The sequence below is a fragment of the Protopterus annectens genome, chromosome 16.part0 (genome assembly GCF_019279795.1).
Source record: "Protopterus annectens isolate FY-2018-M chromosome 16.part0, PAN1.0, whole genome shotgun sequence".
Taxonomy (NCBI): domain Eukaryota; kingdom Metazoa; phylum Chordata; order Ceratodontiformes; family Protopteridae; genus Protopterus; species Protopterus annectens.
In genome coordinates, this window is record NC_056750.1 from 802,005,110 (window position 1) to 802,022,423 (window position 17,314).

At 38.2% G+C, this 17,314-nt stretch overlaps 1 protein-coding gene across 1 annotated transcript in view; it reads left to right on the top strand.

Moving 5' to 3' along the window:
- Window positions 1–1,026: 1,026 nt before the first annotated feature.
- Window positions 1,027–17,314, top strand: part of LRSAM1 (leucine rich repeat and sterile alpha motif containing 1) — a gene marked incomplete in the record, with an annotated part of 1,381,442 nt that continues 1,365,154 nt past the window's right edge. Inside the window, 1 exon segment of the mRNA XM_044058294.1 lies at window positions 1,027–1,248.

Consider the following 17,314-nt stretch of genomic DNA (forward strand, 5'->3'; position numbering starts at 1 on the left):
TTACCACCTCACAGCAAGAGGTTCACGGGTTCGATCCTCGGCTGGGGTGCCTTCTGTACGGAGTCTGCATGCCTTCTCTGCGGTTGCGTGGGTTTCCTCCGGGTGCACCGGCTTCCTCCCTCATCCCAAAGACATGCTGTAGGTGAATTGGGTACTCTAAATTGGCCCTAGGTGTAAGTGCGCGCCTTTTCTGGAAGGTTGGGCGCCTGGCTGGTAACCCGGCACCGTAAAACTCCACTGCCAATCATGAGCGGACAGGCGATCCGCTGTGGCGACCCCTAACCGGGAAAAAGCCGGAAGAAAAAGAAAGTGGAAACATCCCAACAGTAATAAATGGAGTGCACTATGATTGTAACAAAACTTCGGGAGGTTAAGCGGGTTGCAGTCCCCTTATATGTTTTAGAATAGTATCCAAAATAAATATTTAGCATGCTTTCACTTTACTTATATTTCGTGTTTCACGTGCATTCCCACCCTACCTCAACCTCCTAGTACAAGAAATCTGGACAAAGCCTTAAATAACGAGGGAACAAAGGTCCAACATTTGCAATATATTTTAAATATTGCACTTATGATCTTAGAAAGTTGTTAGTGCGCATTTTCAGAAAGATATGCAGTCTTAAACATATTCCACTATTAAGTGGCTTCAATTATCAGCAATTTGCCAGAAAACTACTAGTTTTATGAGATAAACTGTCTCAGTACAACTCCATGCCTTGATAGAGACCTTTTAAAGCTGTTTGCCAAAGGAAGCCAACTAAGGGCGGGGCTTGTTACAGCGATTGGTGGTGAGGTATGACTAAAATAATACAGTTAGTCAATAAAAGATTAAAGTTTCACAACTCTCATTGTTCAGAAACTACATTTTGACTTTAACCGTGTGGTTCTATTAACGTTTTAAGTGAATAAGAGTAATAGTTTAAAAACATACTAAAATGATTTTAAGCCTTTGCTTCCCCCCCCTTATTTTGGCTTTGTCCAGAATTCTAAGCAAAGAAGTTGAGAGGCTTGTAATTGCGCCTGCGCTTCTGTGGTTGAAGGTCAACTGAGAGGGAAACCCGGAAGTGGGGTATGTTCTTGGAATTCTGAGGAGTTTCCTGTGGAACATGGGATGCGCCAATATTAATTTGGGTGGGACTGCGGTATCTGATGTTTGTACACAACATGGGTATCGGTCAGATGTACAGGAGGATGTTTAAATGAAGGATGCATGTTGCGATTTTACGTTTTAATTTCGAATTTTGCTAGGTAAGCTTTCTGACTGTAATGGGTAGTCTGTATGTGTTGTATTCTTCTGGGGAGCTACTGTGCTTGTTTTGACAGTTTTAGTACATTGGCCGAATGGAACCACATTTCATTTGAAAGCACTTTGCAAGAGTGGTAGCTAATCCGGGGAAATTAGCCAAGCATTGGAGTCCATTTACACAAGGTAGTTTTTTGTTGTTGTGGATTTTGTTCATAGGTTTCCTACTTAATTTTGCAAATGTCCACTGAAAGGTAAATTGTTAATGCTTTACTGTAACGGTTTTTGCATTAATACCTGTACTGCTGCAGTTTCAGTTTTTTGGTTTCCTGTGTAAGTAGCCAATGTGGTTGTCAGAAAGATCAAAAATCACCAGTCAATTTTTATTTTTGCACGGAGTGGTGTTACCACCTCAGTAATACTATGCAATTTCAGATTACCTCTTTTCCACAATGTCTGAATATAGGGCAGCCCAGAGAGCACAAATGCTACAGATTTTTTTATCAGCTGGGAAATTTTAACAGGCCTTATGGTCCATGAGGTAGAATTACTTTCCCAGAATAGTATTTTGTATCGGGTGTCTTTCTTTGATACACTGTTTGAGTAATGCATTTTATTGTAATTTGTAGGGGTAGTTAGCTTCACTTTAAACCTTTCTTGGTAACATTTTTTTTGTAGTGGTATGTAAAGGGAGGTGTGGTTAAGGGGGTAGTTGTTCAGCAGCATAAAGTAGCATAACAAACTACTAATGAACTATTAGGATGTGTCAGTGCTTTGGTGGTATTCCTGAAAACCCTTTGTTAGGTTTGTTGCATGTCATTCATGTAATATCAGTGGCACCCTTTCTTACAATGTTGCATCACCACTGTAACAGTTCAGTAGCTATGACTTTTACATAATAAAATGGCTACATCCTGTATGTTTATTAGGCCAGTTAGTCTAATCAGTCCAGATTTGTCAGGTACAGGTGTGATGTACGGACAGTATGCCACTGGACTAACAATAATATGACATCCCTTACTATTCTGGGTCAGTAACTAAGGAGCTTCAGTCCTCACTACTGAGTTCATTGTGTGACTGTCACTTAAACGGGAGTAAAATTTCACAATTTCTCCTAAGAACACAACAGAAACATGCTGTATAACCTGGGACTGGACTGTATACATCTGTCCATCCCTAATGTAACTCTTTATTACACACTCCAGATTAATGTGTCCCAGTTTAAGACCCCTGATACACTCCCACTTGCATAAATTAAATCTCACACATCCAGACACTTGTAGGAAAGCCTGACACAGATTTCCAGCTGTGCCCCTTCCCCAAAATAATGCAGTAACACGCTGCCACCAATCAGAGAGCCTACATACCCTTTAAAAGGGTGTGCAATTATGAAAATTAGATATTGAAACTAATTACCTAAAGCAGCCAGACTTTCGAAGTGGCCCGAGAGGTTTTCAAAGCAGATATAAGCACCCTCAAATCACTAAAGAAAATGCTGATTGACCAGCCACAATGTAAGTTAATAAAAATGTTTAATAATGAGCAAAATGATTAAAAATATAAAACAGTAATTTCCAGTAAACAAACATAATTCAACCACCAGGGAAATGAAATCAGTATTGAAGGGTAGAAATCCAACATTTAGAAAAACCCTGTCTGATTAGTTATAATTTTTCCCATCTGACTAAAGAACACTGTCCCTGATCTAAACTAAATTATTACAACAGAGCAAAGGTAGGCTTACAGTTCGTGGTGTGTCCTTGTTGGTATCCACTGCACAGTACAACTGTGAATGAACTACTGACAACTGGCATCTATAGCTGACTGTTAACTGGCAACAACATGCTCTTTTATAGATTAGCTTAACTGTCACAACTGTTCTATTTCTAATTTTCATTTCCTATTTTGAAAATCAACTGGCAGCTATTTACTAAAGTTCTTTCCTGTCTTTCAGCCTGTGACAGTAACAGATAGCAACTGTCATTCTGATGACATCATCTGCAGATGAGCTGATTCTGAGACGGTCTGCATTTAGAATCTTTTTCACAAATATGCACAGTTAGAAATTTACAGGCACACTGTGTAAGTCTTTGAATATTCTGCACAAACAGATTATAAATCAACATGTAAGAATTTATTTACAATATCATATCTAGTCATGCTTGCATATAGTACACAGGTTAATTTGAAATTATGTACAAAAACTTCAGACAGACATGCCAGCATAAATGACAGTGGCCAATTTCTTCACAACAGGTATGTATGCATGTAAGACAGGAATGAAAGGACACTCCTTGATCAAGGAGTGAACTTGAAAATGCAGGTATATGACTGTTCCCCAAGGCTGTATATAATGTTTACCTTGCACTGTGAATAAGAAATTTAAGCTCTTTGTCCATCATAGATGCAGAAAATATGGCTCTGTGTCCTCGGGGCCATGGATATCTTCTTTCCAAAAGCAAGCAGGTTTCTAGTAATTGCATATGCACCTCTTCTTCCCTCACTGACTTTTAGCTGCTAAATAAGAAGTACTGCCCCTTTATTGCAAGTAAAATTATCAAAAAACCCTCTCATAAGATCCTCGGGCCAAAATGCTTTATCTCTCTTCATACAACTGGTTTGAGCAAAAATGGTTATTTCTAAAATCGTACTATAACAATTAATAAAAGACCAAAACTTGTACAATTTTAGAATTTCTAGTAAGTTGCATCACCAGTGTTTGTGTTCTGGAGATTATGGATAACTTCTAGTTGTTTTACATTATTTAATGTCTATTGTATTGAATATACGTAATTACATACATAATATTAAATGTATTCTAATGTGTCCATCACAGTACTGAATGTAGTTGTTTTAGCCTGGAATTTTTATTTTTTCTTATTCTTTGGAGGTTTCCCTGCAGTACTTTTCTTATACACATCACTGCAACCTAGATGATTGATTGATTGTTTCAGGCACCCTACTTGATCTGGATCTGGGCCAACCTGCTCTGTTTGCCCTTGCTACGCTTAGGCTCACTCCAGTCCCCTATATACCCTCATTCCCAACCAACCCCACATACTCTAGATTTATACTTTAACCACTCTGAGCCACCCCCATAGACCTCCTCTTCATGTGCTAGACCACCAATCAAATCTTTCTACCCAGTCTAGCCACTCCCACTCTTAAAGTATTCTTACTCACTTTTTACCCCTCACACCGTACACCACATTCCTCTCTCATCTTTCTACCCCTTCATGCCCCCTCACAAACATCATTTATCCTTTTCCCAACTAGCTCCCCACTGCCACCCCTAGGCTGTTTAATACACATATTCACCCTGTACTCCAGAACCTAAGTCCTCTCCTCTAGAGTCTTGAATATTCATAACCCCCCCTTATTTGTAACATTTTCCCTTCCATCGTTTATCTTCTGTCAACCATTCTCAGAATGCTACTCGTCTTCATCACTACCACTCTTCTTTTACTCTCACACTTGCCTCTTATCATATTACACTTTCTCCCAAAAACTCTTCTCCTACTCTAACCACTCCTCCTTCACACTCACAAACTCGCCACACCTTTGTAATAACTTCTTATCCATTCACCATACTAATTCTCTCAGTCTCAATGTCAAACTAGTCCTACACCCATCTCACCCCCTAAAAAACAGTTCCAAATACTCAACCATATGCTCTAATTTTTCTTCTATCACATTCATCTCCATAAGGTTATTTAAATCAGGAGATATCCACCCTAACCCTGGTCCCTCACTAGTACCACTCCTGACACTGTCCACCCCCTCCCTGCAACTCCCCCTCCAAATGAACACTGTACTCCCTGAACATATGCAGCATCCTTAATAAAGTGGATTGCCCACCACTCCCCAAACATAACTCTAACTGAAACGTGGCTTAAATCACACAACTCTAACGACAAAATTATTCCCCCTGGATACAACATCATCTTCCTAGAAAAGGCACCCAAAAACAGCAGAGGTGTAGCCTTACTCTATACTGACAAACTTAATGTATCTCTTATCAGCATCCCCCTCCCCAACTTTCAACTGGCAGAACTCCTGGTAGTCAACTGCAAATTTAACAGCCGCAAAAAACTAGCAGTTGCTAGCATCTGTATTCCTTCTGACAAAAATATACCTAAACAAATTCTCTCCTGGTTAGCACACTTCATACCTTATGAAACTATAGTATTGGGTGGCATCAACACTTGATGACCAACCATCACTGCTGACACCCCTAACTCCACTATAAATTTGCATGGCTTCACACAACTCCTTACAACCCCAACCCACCCAAGTAAGCCAACTAACTTTGGCACAGTCCTGGTCTGGATCCTAGTCTCCAATCCTAGCCTTTACCACAACCCCAAAACTTTTATCTATTTAAGTGATCACTTCCCCTATTTGCATTCAGATTTACAAAGCTGCAAGAATGCAAATGGTGCAAACACAAAGACCGATGAACCCTATCCAACTTCAACCCAGTAGTACTTGATGATAATCTCCTCCATAAATTGGTCATCCCTTCTCCACTTACCTCTCAATGAAGCTGTACACAAATTCAACACTAATTTCCTAGAAAGTTTCAACTCCCTAGCTCCCCCTAGAAAAATCAGAGTAAAATTCCACCCTGCACTATGGTTGACAAATCACACCCACTCTCTTATGCACGATTGAGACAAGGCCTGGAAAAACTGGCTAAAATTCCGATCTCCAACTAACCTCAAGATTCAAACAACTCTGGAACTTCGCCAAAAAGCAGGTAACCAATGACAAGAAAAACTTTTACCATATGGACGGCAAACAAATGATAAATAAATATATCCCAATCAAACCTCCATGGGAATCCCCAAAAATTTTTGGAATAACAAAAATAAAATTCTTTATCCAGTCAGCTCTAACCCTCCTCTGGAAACTGTCACTACATTTAACCACTACTTTATTGGCTCCATCTCCAAACTAACACTAAACAGTGACACCACTAACCCCTTAAACCCCGTCCTCCCTCAACTTGTACATCACCCTTCGCACTCAAACCTGTCCCCACTACATACATAACTCCCGTAAGCCATGCTCTCTTTCAGTGGATAACTTGCCACTTCACTTCCTAAAAGTTGCAGCTAGCTCTGTAGCTTATCCAGTTTCTATCCAAGAATCAACTGTCTCCACTATTTGGAAACATTTTTATATCATTCCTGTCCACAAGAGAGGACACCGCCGACCTCTCAAACTACCACCTCATAGCCATACTATGCCCCTCTCTAAGCTACTAGAAAAATACATTCATAAGCAGCTCCTGGGCTATCTACTGCAGGAAAACCTTCTTACCCCCACTCAACATTGTTTCCTCCCAAACCATAGTACTACAACCACCCTAATTTCTTTCACCCAAACTATTGCACATGCCAGAGACCATAATAAACTAGTCTCCTGTCCATTCCTTGATTTTTCCAAAGCCTTTAACACTGTCTCCCAACCTAAGCTCCTTAACAAACTGTCTGACCTCAATATCTCTAACCCTTCCCTCTCATGGTTCTCTAACTACCTCACAAACAGGCAGCACTCTGTCAAGTAGCTATGCTCTTACTTCCCCATTCTCCCTGTCAGTACTGGAGTGCCACAAGAATCTATTCTTGGACCGCTACTATTCAACATTTTCACTAACAGTCTTCACACTTCTTGCACTCAATCCTCACTCATACAATACACTGATGACTCTAGTACCATTTCCACCTCTGATGATATGTCCAACCTCCACTCGCTCACCCAAAACTCCTTTTTCTCTGTTAAACATTGGCTTACTAACAGTCACCTCATACTTGACCCTTAAAAAAAAAAAAAATTTCCTATTTCACCCAAAATCCCTTTTTCATCATAAATCATCATTTACTATCTCATCATTTAACAACACTGTCATAAACTTTGACACACACACACACACACACACACACACACACACACACACACACACCCCAAACCAAACATTTGCGTATGATCATTGACCGTCATCTAAATTGCATTAAAAGGACACCTCAAAAACTAGGACTACTTTGCAGAAGTAAAAAAAAAAAACCCTACAAATGGCACTTGACTCTCTCGTGTTTATGCACATCTTCTTCTTACCCTTATGATGCCCTACCTATCCTGACCAACTTGCAATCCTCTCTAACGACCAAGCTCCCAACTCACTCGCAGCAAAATTGCCGGATTTGCTGAAAACCAACCTTACAACTCTTATCATTGTCATTCCTGCTATCCTTAAACGGACTTGAATTCCCCCAACTGTCCATTATACACACTCCATACTCAACAAACCCACCGCCTGCCCTGCCATCTCTTCGCATATCCCTGCACACCCCCAGCCTGCGCTCTTCGTACTGCTGATCAATTTCTCCTAGCAATCCATAAGCCAAAAAGAACAATAGGATAACTCTTGTATAGCTTCTCAGTTGCCCTAGCATGGAATAAACTCCCACTGAACATTAGAAATCTTCCCCTCACACAAAGCTTCAAAAAAGTATTAACTGAAACCCTATTAAAACGCAGATCTGTACATGTCCTAGTCTTAAATGAGTCAGTTATTGTGCTTACTTTCCACTTTTCCCTGCTGTCATATCCTTACACAAACTTCGCCCTTCTAAACTTCCTGTCTAAACACCACTCAGCTTGTACCTCTGCTTACTCACCTGCAGTTCACCTCAGTATTTCTCTTCCTGCAACTTCTTTCATCTTACCACCTATACTGCTACTTTCTTCCTATCTTTTCCCTGTAACAACTACATCTACACCACAATCTACATAAGGTTAATCTAACTAAATGTGTACCTTAGAACTTGTGTATGTTAAAAATTGTCCTGTAAGTACTCCTGTCTGTTATTTGAAATGTGTATGTACATGGGCTTTTCCCCCAGGCATCTGCTGAAAATGGGCTCTTGCTCAGTCAGACATACCCAGTTAACAAATGTTAAAATAAATAAATAGATATTACATTACACTAGCGACTGCAGAAATGGCCACCCATAGTAAATGTGCAGTAACTGTATCAGAAAGACACAGTACTGGTATGCCTGTAAACTTGTATCCCCAAGTATATAACCATAGCTAGCATGACTAAAATGGAAGGACTGTTGGTCTAAACACTTGTGTGTGTATATAATGTTTTTATATAATTATGGTAATTATAAATATTAGTTTAAAATAGACAGGCCTGTGACAAATGCTTCTTCATGCAGACACAAGCCCCCACTTCTACCTCCCCTACCAGTGACTTTGTGGTAAGACATGTAATTCACAGCAAACCCAGGAGGCTGCTACAGCACATAATGGGATGTGAAAGGGATGATAGCGGTGCACAGCAGAAAAATGTGCCTGCAAAATTAGCAAAGCTTTAGCAGGCATGTAGTAATTGGTAAGTTAGTGCCATTAGTCAGTAAAGCACATTTTATCAGTCTACATTTATAAGAACAGCATGACTGTGTTTTTATGTGCCTTGGGAAAAGAAGGCCTCTACAAACAATACTTACCTCATATTACTAGAAATTACCGGGGTACATTATGCACTCCTTATGCAGTTCCCAAGCAGAGGTTTTGGGAAATGATTCGTGTCCTTCACTTGTAAACACTACTTGCCCAGTATTATTTCTTATATTGGAATATTGGCATTCTCTGACAGTTTCACTATTTGCAAAGATTTTTTTTGTTTATTATTATGAGCTGTAGGGTTGTCATTATATTGTGATTCAATGGAGAGCAGGCTTCTACAGGGTAATATTGGAAACTAAAACCTTACGTATCACTACTGCTCTGAAAATCACGCCAAACGATTTCCCATGCCTCTTGACTCTCCAGATTCTGGATTACTTTGCCTTTTATTCTTGGTCTGTTTCTCATACAATTTGTGGTTTTCTGGTAAATAAATTGATGATTACCGTCACTAGACTGGCAGAAATGTGAATTTCAGACTTCATATCTTTCAGAATACATGGTAATGCAAAACCTTTTTTTTTCTAGCAAGTTTCTGAATTTATATGGGCAATATTTAAAACCTGTCCCTGATTTTTGGGCCTTTGTCCCTCCATTATTTTCTGCTCTCTCCAGAATTCATGTGCTAACAGCTTGAGAATTACAAATCTATTGAACTCTTCTAGTATCACAATTCTGATAAAAACATGAGATCATATAAATGTAATGAAAAAGGGAACATTATGGATTATCAATTGTACTGCTTAGACTGTAAAAAGCTGTTTTTTTCGCTGCTGTGATTGTAATTTACTGTAAATAGCTTGTTGTAAATCTTTTTATTGCGTACTTTATTTGTTATACCATGCTGTATAATCTCTATACTTGAATGTAATTATTTTTGTACTCTATTGGAGCTTTTCTCCCCGGGTCTCTTCTGAAAAAGGGTTCATGCCCAGCCAGACCAAACCCGGTCAACAAATGTAAAATAAATAAATAAAATCGGACTGGACTTTCTTCTCTTGCCCGTATCCAGTGCCTTCCTTTCTTTGTCTCGTTTATTTCTAAATGATTCTTTTGATTTTTATTTTGTTATTGCTTAAGACATGCAGTTTAAGACCATCATGCCTTCGATATGAAGAACTGCCTGAAATGTAGCACAAGTGTCACCCTTTGAGAATATATAGTTATGTCACATGTCATGGTCAGAATGAGTAGGCAATTTGCTGGCAAAAGTGCAGCAGGTCATGTAATAACCAGAATAGCACCATGGCAGTTATGGCATCTTATGCGATCATCATGTCCAGCTAATATCATCAAGTGCTGAAGCCAGTCTTTAGTACTGGATGTAGTGTGTGTGTGTACTGGATGTGTATATGAGTGTGTATGTGTGTGTGTATATGTGTATATATATATATATATATATATATATATATATATATATATATATATATATATATATAATATTGTGTGTGTTTAAAATATGGATTAATAAAATTTTTATTGCTGGACCTCTCTATATCCTCTAATTATATTTACCAAAAATCAAGACTGCACTACAGCGGAGAAAGGGCACGTCCCCAAACCTCACTGTACCATGATCTCGCTCAAAATATCTGTACAGGTCCATCACCTGATTTTCAGTCAGCTGTACCAGCTTTTTCACTTCTCAATTCACATATAAAACTTGGGTATTCCGTACAGTGTGTGTATGTATATGTATGTATGTATGTATGTATATGTGTGTGTGTGTGTGTGTGTGTGTGTGTGTGTGTGTGTGTGTGTGTGTGTGTGTGTGTGTGTGTGTGTGTATATATATATATATATATATATATATATATATATATATATATATATATATATATATGCGCATTTCGGGTGATAAATCTGCTGATTGATTTTTAACAAATATTCATTTCTTTTGTCTTGACTTAAAGACAAAGTGTACTTCTTTTCTGCCAATCGCAACCAACAGCTCCAGCTCCCTTTTATGTTTACTCATTAAATAAATATATTTAATTAATTACTTAATTAGGGAAAAACATTGCAGGGTAGATTCGATGCTAAGAGAAGGGTGCTGGAAAAACTGCAGAGGGGCTGATGTCAGCTGACAAGCATCTAACAGAAAGGGGGATACCTTTATATTTTTTTGTTTACTTTATTGCGCTTGCTTAGAGCAAGTTAAGAGGTAGATGGCAGTCCACCTCTTACGTACAAATAAGCAAAGGATGGACTACATGCACAAAAAGTTGTCTTTCAGTTAATTTCTCATTAATGTATAAACAGAACTGCTTTTGAGCCCTGCAAGGGGGAAAGCTGCTTCCCTCTTCAGCCACCCTTGCTAGTTGTTTTATATGAAACTATTGAAGAAAGAAAGTCATGTCAGGGGTTCGTGCCAGTCATCGGCAATTATCATACAGCTATAGTTCATAATTATCTGTTCAAATGAGCTGATTGAGAAAAAAAGGTAAGTGATGCTGTATATTAAGTACTGACTGTAAAACACACAGTCCCTTTTAAAAGGAACATAAACTAAATATTACAATAAAAAGTAACATACCTAACTGCAAATGCAAAAACCACTGGTAGAAAACCTAGCTCAAATCAAAATCAACAGTACAGCACATTGCATTACTTGAGGATTATAGTGAAGTCTCATACCCCCTCCTGATGTGCATTAGCAAACACTCTCAAACCCCACCCATCACTACCAGTCAGTGATGTATCTGAATACTTAATGAATATTCATACGGATCTCATCAGCAGCCTCATAAATATTCATCAAGTATGTGGCAGCAGTCATGAAAACTAGTGCTTGAAGCATCCCTCCCAACGTTTTTGCTTAATAATTTTGGACAAAGCAAAAAAGGAATGGAAGAACAAAGGACCAGAATTGTGTTTTTTAATATTTCTCAAACTGACTTAACATGTTTGTAGAACTACAGATTTTGCCGCAATGTGCCCTTTCTGAACAGCAGTCATTGTCTGGCGTACCTCTTAACCTTATCACAAAAAATCTGGACAAAACCCAGAATAGGGATAGATGTAAAATATATTGGTCTTAACTTAGAAAGTTGATAAAAATAACATGCTTTGTGGTAGCATGCATTTTCTGAAGGATATGAAGCCTGCAACTCAAATGTTTATTATTAAGTGACTTCGGTCCTCTGTGATTTATCAGAAAACTACAAATTTTATGAACAACAGACAAAACATTTGAGGGAAAAATCTGGATAGTTGAGAGGCATGTTGGGGTGCAGGACATAGTCTGGGATACCTTGAATAGCACTATGCATTGAATTACTTTGTTTGCCTCTACAGAAGTCCAAATTTTGCAGAAAACAGTTCAAAGTTACTTCTTAACTGTTGGTAAGTCTGTGCTGATTCAGGGCCAGTCTGAGCCATCAGCTCGTCCTGTGGAGTTAACAGAGGGGTAGGTTCATTACTGAAAGCATTGGTTAAAAGTGGAATTTAATGTGGATAAAGTGGCCACTGTTTTTGTTGAAGCAAAACAGTATTGCTTTAAAATTGTCATGAAGGCAGTGCAGGCATTCACAAACTGTATGTCCAGGGTTCATTTGCCTATCTATCAATCGGCAGCTAGTGTGTGTGATATCACTGGCAAATCTGCATGTCTGTCAGTCATGAATCATTTGTGTATGGCACCATGGCAATTTCACATGTCAAGCAAGGTAGTCAGACCCACACTTGTACTTTACCGCTCAAGGGGATACAAGGCTTTACTGTAACCTACTTGAGCATAAATCACCACTAGAAATATATACACTAAATATGTAGCCTCTTCTTACCCCTCCTCCACCGCTTCAGTGATGCAAAAGTTATTTTGATTAACCACAAAAAAAAAATTATCTCCACAAAATAAAAAAAAAATGTTCTCTTACGTTAACATCTAGCAGAACTCTAACAATTTCGTCCAGTAAAGTCCATCAGTGAGTGTGACATTTAAATTCTGATCTTGCAAACTAGCAAGGTATATGTGGTCCTCTCTTGTTAGAATACAACTTTAATTCTTAGTTCTCGATACAAAGATTATACAACAAATCAGATACAGTATTCTGAAAGCTGAGACAAAGTCCTGTGCCGATTGGATGCCCTGTTATCAAACCAAAAGCTCAGAGCACTTCTTTATACTCCAAGCCATGGTACAGGGAAACACTATTATGCATAAAATAGTCCATTGGATGATCAAGAGATAATTTACAAAGTGAGGTTTTTAACATATTTTTAGAGATCGATGCAGTATATAAATCCAAGTTATTAGCCCATCTTTATAGACTATGCCATTGTAGGTCAGCACAGTAGAAAACAATGACCTGCAATTGTAAGGAACATTTGCACATAGTAGAATGAATGCAAGACCATCATTTTACCCCCATCACCTCGCCATACACAGATATTGCACGATTCTGAACTCAGTCTAGCTATCAAATACTACATCAGAGTATTTTTACTCTTCAGACTGCCAGAATGTTTTGTGGTGTTTTACTTACACATGCAAACAGTAATGGTCACCAAGCTGACCCATGAGGGTCACTTGTATCTAGCAGCTATAGTCAAAGGTACTGGGTTTTATTCCTTTTGCTATCATTTACTTAGTTTGTGACTCTGAACAAGTCACTTAAACAGAGTACTCCTAGGTTTCCCTAGAAAACAGGCACTTTGTTCATTGGACTTATCCTGTTAAAAAATGTGTAAATAAGGTTCCTCACGGGATGTTTGGAATACTAACCACTTTCCAAGTGATCACAACACATATGACATAGTGCACAACCATCAGACATCAACCAGTGGTTTCTCCTAAACCTCTGCATTGCATTATAGTGGAAGGCAAATTTAAATTTAGCATCTACAGCCAAAGATATAATCTTAAATCCTTGTTAAAGTCCATCAGGATGATTAAGAAATAACACTTGGTTAATTTAAACAAAATGTTAAATCATTAAGATAATAACTTAAAATTTTGGTATCGGTTTTTAGATAAGATTCATACAGTAAACTTTCTTCTAGCTAGATATAATGTCAACCAAAATAACTGGTTATCCCTACACTATAACAGTTTATTGAGAACAAAGTGAAATTATCAACAAGTTCAGAAATGGGACACACTACAACTTTTAATGAGTAATAACTTGATGAACTTTAGTAATACATTTTGCATTTCGTTTATATAAAAAATCTTGTGTGATAAATTTCATCGTTTGACCTAGCCTTTTAGGATTATTTTACAAAAGTCAATAAAGAATCCTTTTCATTCTGATTTTAATAACTGTTTTTATTATCTTAAGTAATACCGCATCTTCTCTTTTTATTGGAAGTTGTTTACGTGGAAATTCCAAGATAGAAGTTTCTTTACTCCCTATAAAGTTGCTGTCATTTCTAAGTGTAAGGGAATAAAATGTTAGAGGTGTGATGAAATTTTAAAGGCTATTTGGGTTCATATGTTTATTGAGTGTAAAGTTGTTTTACAGTTTTGGAATGATTTCAGATATTTTGTAAAGGCTTTGTGGTCAGATGATGGTCATGTTTCTGATTCTTTGTTGTTATTTAATGTTCCTATACCAAATGTAATTTCAAAATATCAAATACAGCTCCTTTGGCCACTTCTGGCCATTGCTAGAAAAATAATCGCAATGAATTGGAAGAACAAACAAGATCTCTCATTCAGTGACTTTTTATATGTCTAGCTAAAAGTGTGTGTAAAAAAAAAATGCAAACTGTGCTAAGTAGAACATCTAGTATAACTCGTAGAAGAATAACCTGGCAGAAATTGCTAAATTTATTGCAAAAGTATTAATGGTATAGTATATATACTTCATATTGAATTTTGTCATGGATGACTGTATATACGTGACTGTATTATTGTTTTTATTCATGTTGTAACTGTCTTGATTGTTAATGGTGGTTGTAAAACTGAATAAAAAGTTGTTAAAAAAAAAATAACACTTGGCCATGCTCTGAAATATTGCCATGGCGTAGAACTTTTTTGGTTTATTTTTAGCAATTAGATTAGGGGTTAAGGGGTGAAAGCCAATACTAAAGATACATCAGTAACTTAGTCCTGTTAAGTTAAACTGCGATCAGTGAATCTGTGAGATATATATGGCTCCCAAGTATACAACAAAGTCCAGATTTTTACCTCAAAGTGTTTGCCTAGATATTTTTAGATCCCCAAGCAGATTTAAGTAATATTTCCTTGGGTAGAAAGAACATGTTGGAAGTGTGATGGGTAAAAAAGAGGTATTCAGGAGCATAGTTTTGGTAGTGTAATGAGATGGCAGATTAAAAAAAAAATCCCTATAGAGTTCTCTGTCAGAAATATTGAGGCAGCAAATGACTGTAACTAAGGGAATGATTCTTTTGAGCTTGGACACAGGATATGAACCGTCTAGACATAATAAAGTCTTGAGTTTAACTCTTGGCTGCCAAAAAAGCAATTACTAGAAAATGGAAATCCAAGTCTAAATCAGCTGTATTTAAAGTATTGAATAAAGAGAAAATAAAGAACTTGAAGAAGAGGGAGGATTAAACTACATAGAAATAAATGAAAAGTGTGGAACAGTACTTGCAGAATAGCGTTCAGAAGGAGGTGTGAGGTTTAAGGGAAGTCGGGGATTGAGCAATTTATGTAGTGTTAGACTGAATGACAATTGTTATAAAGAAAGAAAACTTGTAATGCATGTAAATGAAAAAATGTCAAGTTTGGAGGTGGTATTCACAAAAAGTGGGGAAGCTGGGTCTTTCTGGACCAGGGAACTACCAGAATCACCATGACTTTGGAATGTCTTGCTTTCTGAATGAATGTCACTGTCAGAAAATGAACAAGGGTGGTGATGCATACTGCATCCCCCAAGGCTATACTAATACATCCTGAGTTCTGCCATTGTGAAGAAGAATTGGAGAAAACATTTGTGATAGTTGGCATTGGTAGGATAGGTGAACATCTTGCAAACTGGCTGATCCCAGTTCCTGAAAATCTTTCTTTGACATGGAAGCACTTTTGTAGGCTACTTAAAAGACATTTAGTATGAAACAAAGGAGCCTATCAGCTAGCCCTTTGGCTTCTATGGAATATGGCCCACAGAAAGGAAGAGTTTGTTCTTAATGACCCACTCCTAAATTCTCATAGCTTTCCTGTATGGGGAGTATTCCCCTCTTCTCATTCATGTATCAGACTAATGCCATGCTGCTAACTGAATGAAAATGTGGCCGCAAGGAAGAAACCACTGTAGCGTGTACAAGGACAGTAAGATAGCTGTCCTTGTCTAAAAAGGATTCCTGGTTAGACCACATGCCCTGTATTACTCCACCCAGCCACTGAGGGCTGACTGGGGTTACTGAAGTAAAGGGCCATTTCGATGAAAATGAGCTGGGTAAGCCATTCTTTTGGTCAAGCCTTTAGCAGCTTCCACATTGAATCAAAAGGATGTTTCTCCTGTGAGTACTGTACTGTTTTATATTTATTGGTGAATTCTGTTAGGATGTACTTGTCATGTGCAACTCCACCACAGTGGCCGGTGTCACCGTACCAGGGCCTTGCACACATACTGCCTGATGTAAGGGATGAAAGCAGAAGAGTAAGGACCACAAGCCAGCTGTCCTGTAGTCTTTGTCTTGAATCTATGTCTGGGATGGGTTATTGCTTCTTAAAGGCAGAAACAGCAACAAATCAGTCTGTGGTGGGAGGGACAATAGTCCTCCTGTTCTGATAGGGGGGAAGAAGACACAGGAGCTAGGATGGTTGAGGAGAAGAAGCTAGGTCCACACATTGTGAGTTTTATTGCCACCAGAGTAATTATCTTTAACAAGTACTTGAACGTTTGGTCCATTTTTTTGTTATTTTTCAATTGCTCAGAGTAGTGTGAGGACTAGAATGCTTCTCTTTCATTCACCAAAAGAGACATTTTTAGGAGTGTAAGTGTCGTGCTTTTAATTTTCTTTCTTGGAAGAAGATTTTACTTCATAGCCCAGATCAGAAGTAGAACACAAAACAGAGGTAGGACCTCAAGCTGTAGTTCAGCCAGAGCAACTATCGGAACATTATGTAGTTTTCAAGCACTTCACTCCTTTCGTGCTTAGAGGTGCTGTTAAATTTCAGGCAGGTGGAAAAAACAGCAGAGTTGCAGCTACCTTCTAAAGAAGTGACAGAACAGCATGCTAAAACCCAAGTATAGCAGCAGACCTATTAAGGAAGAGTTAAAAATATGGACGCTTACCAATTTGCAACAGCTTACTAATAAAAAATATATAGTTTCCCAAATAGCAACCTGGTGACATTCAGTGAAATGCAAGACTTGCACTGGAAGGAACTGGAGAAGGACGAAACAGGGCATTTGGAGGTGGAAGAGGTGAGGCTAAAAGCATCTGAAAGTCCTGTACATTAATTAGTCTTGCCAACTGTGCTGTAAGTCTATTACCAGTGGAAATGCCTTGGGAGGGGGTTAAGTCCTGTTGGCTGTTGCAAATGAAGCTGCATAATAATTGAAAATGTTTGTTTATAATTTTTCATGTTTGAGCCGTATAAGAAAAGGAAGTCTTGTAATACAATAAGTACTTAAACTGTTTTTTTTTTCAAACTGGAGAACATTCTGTTTAACC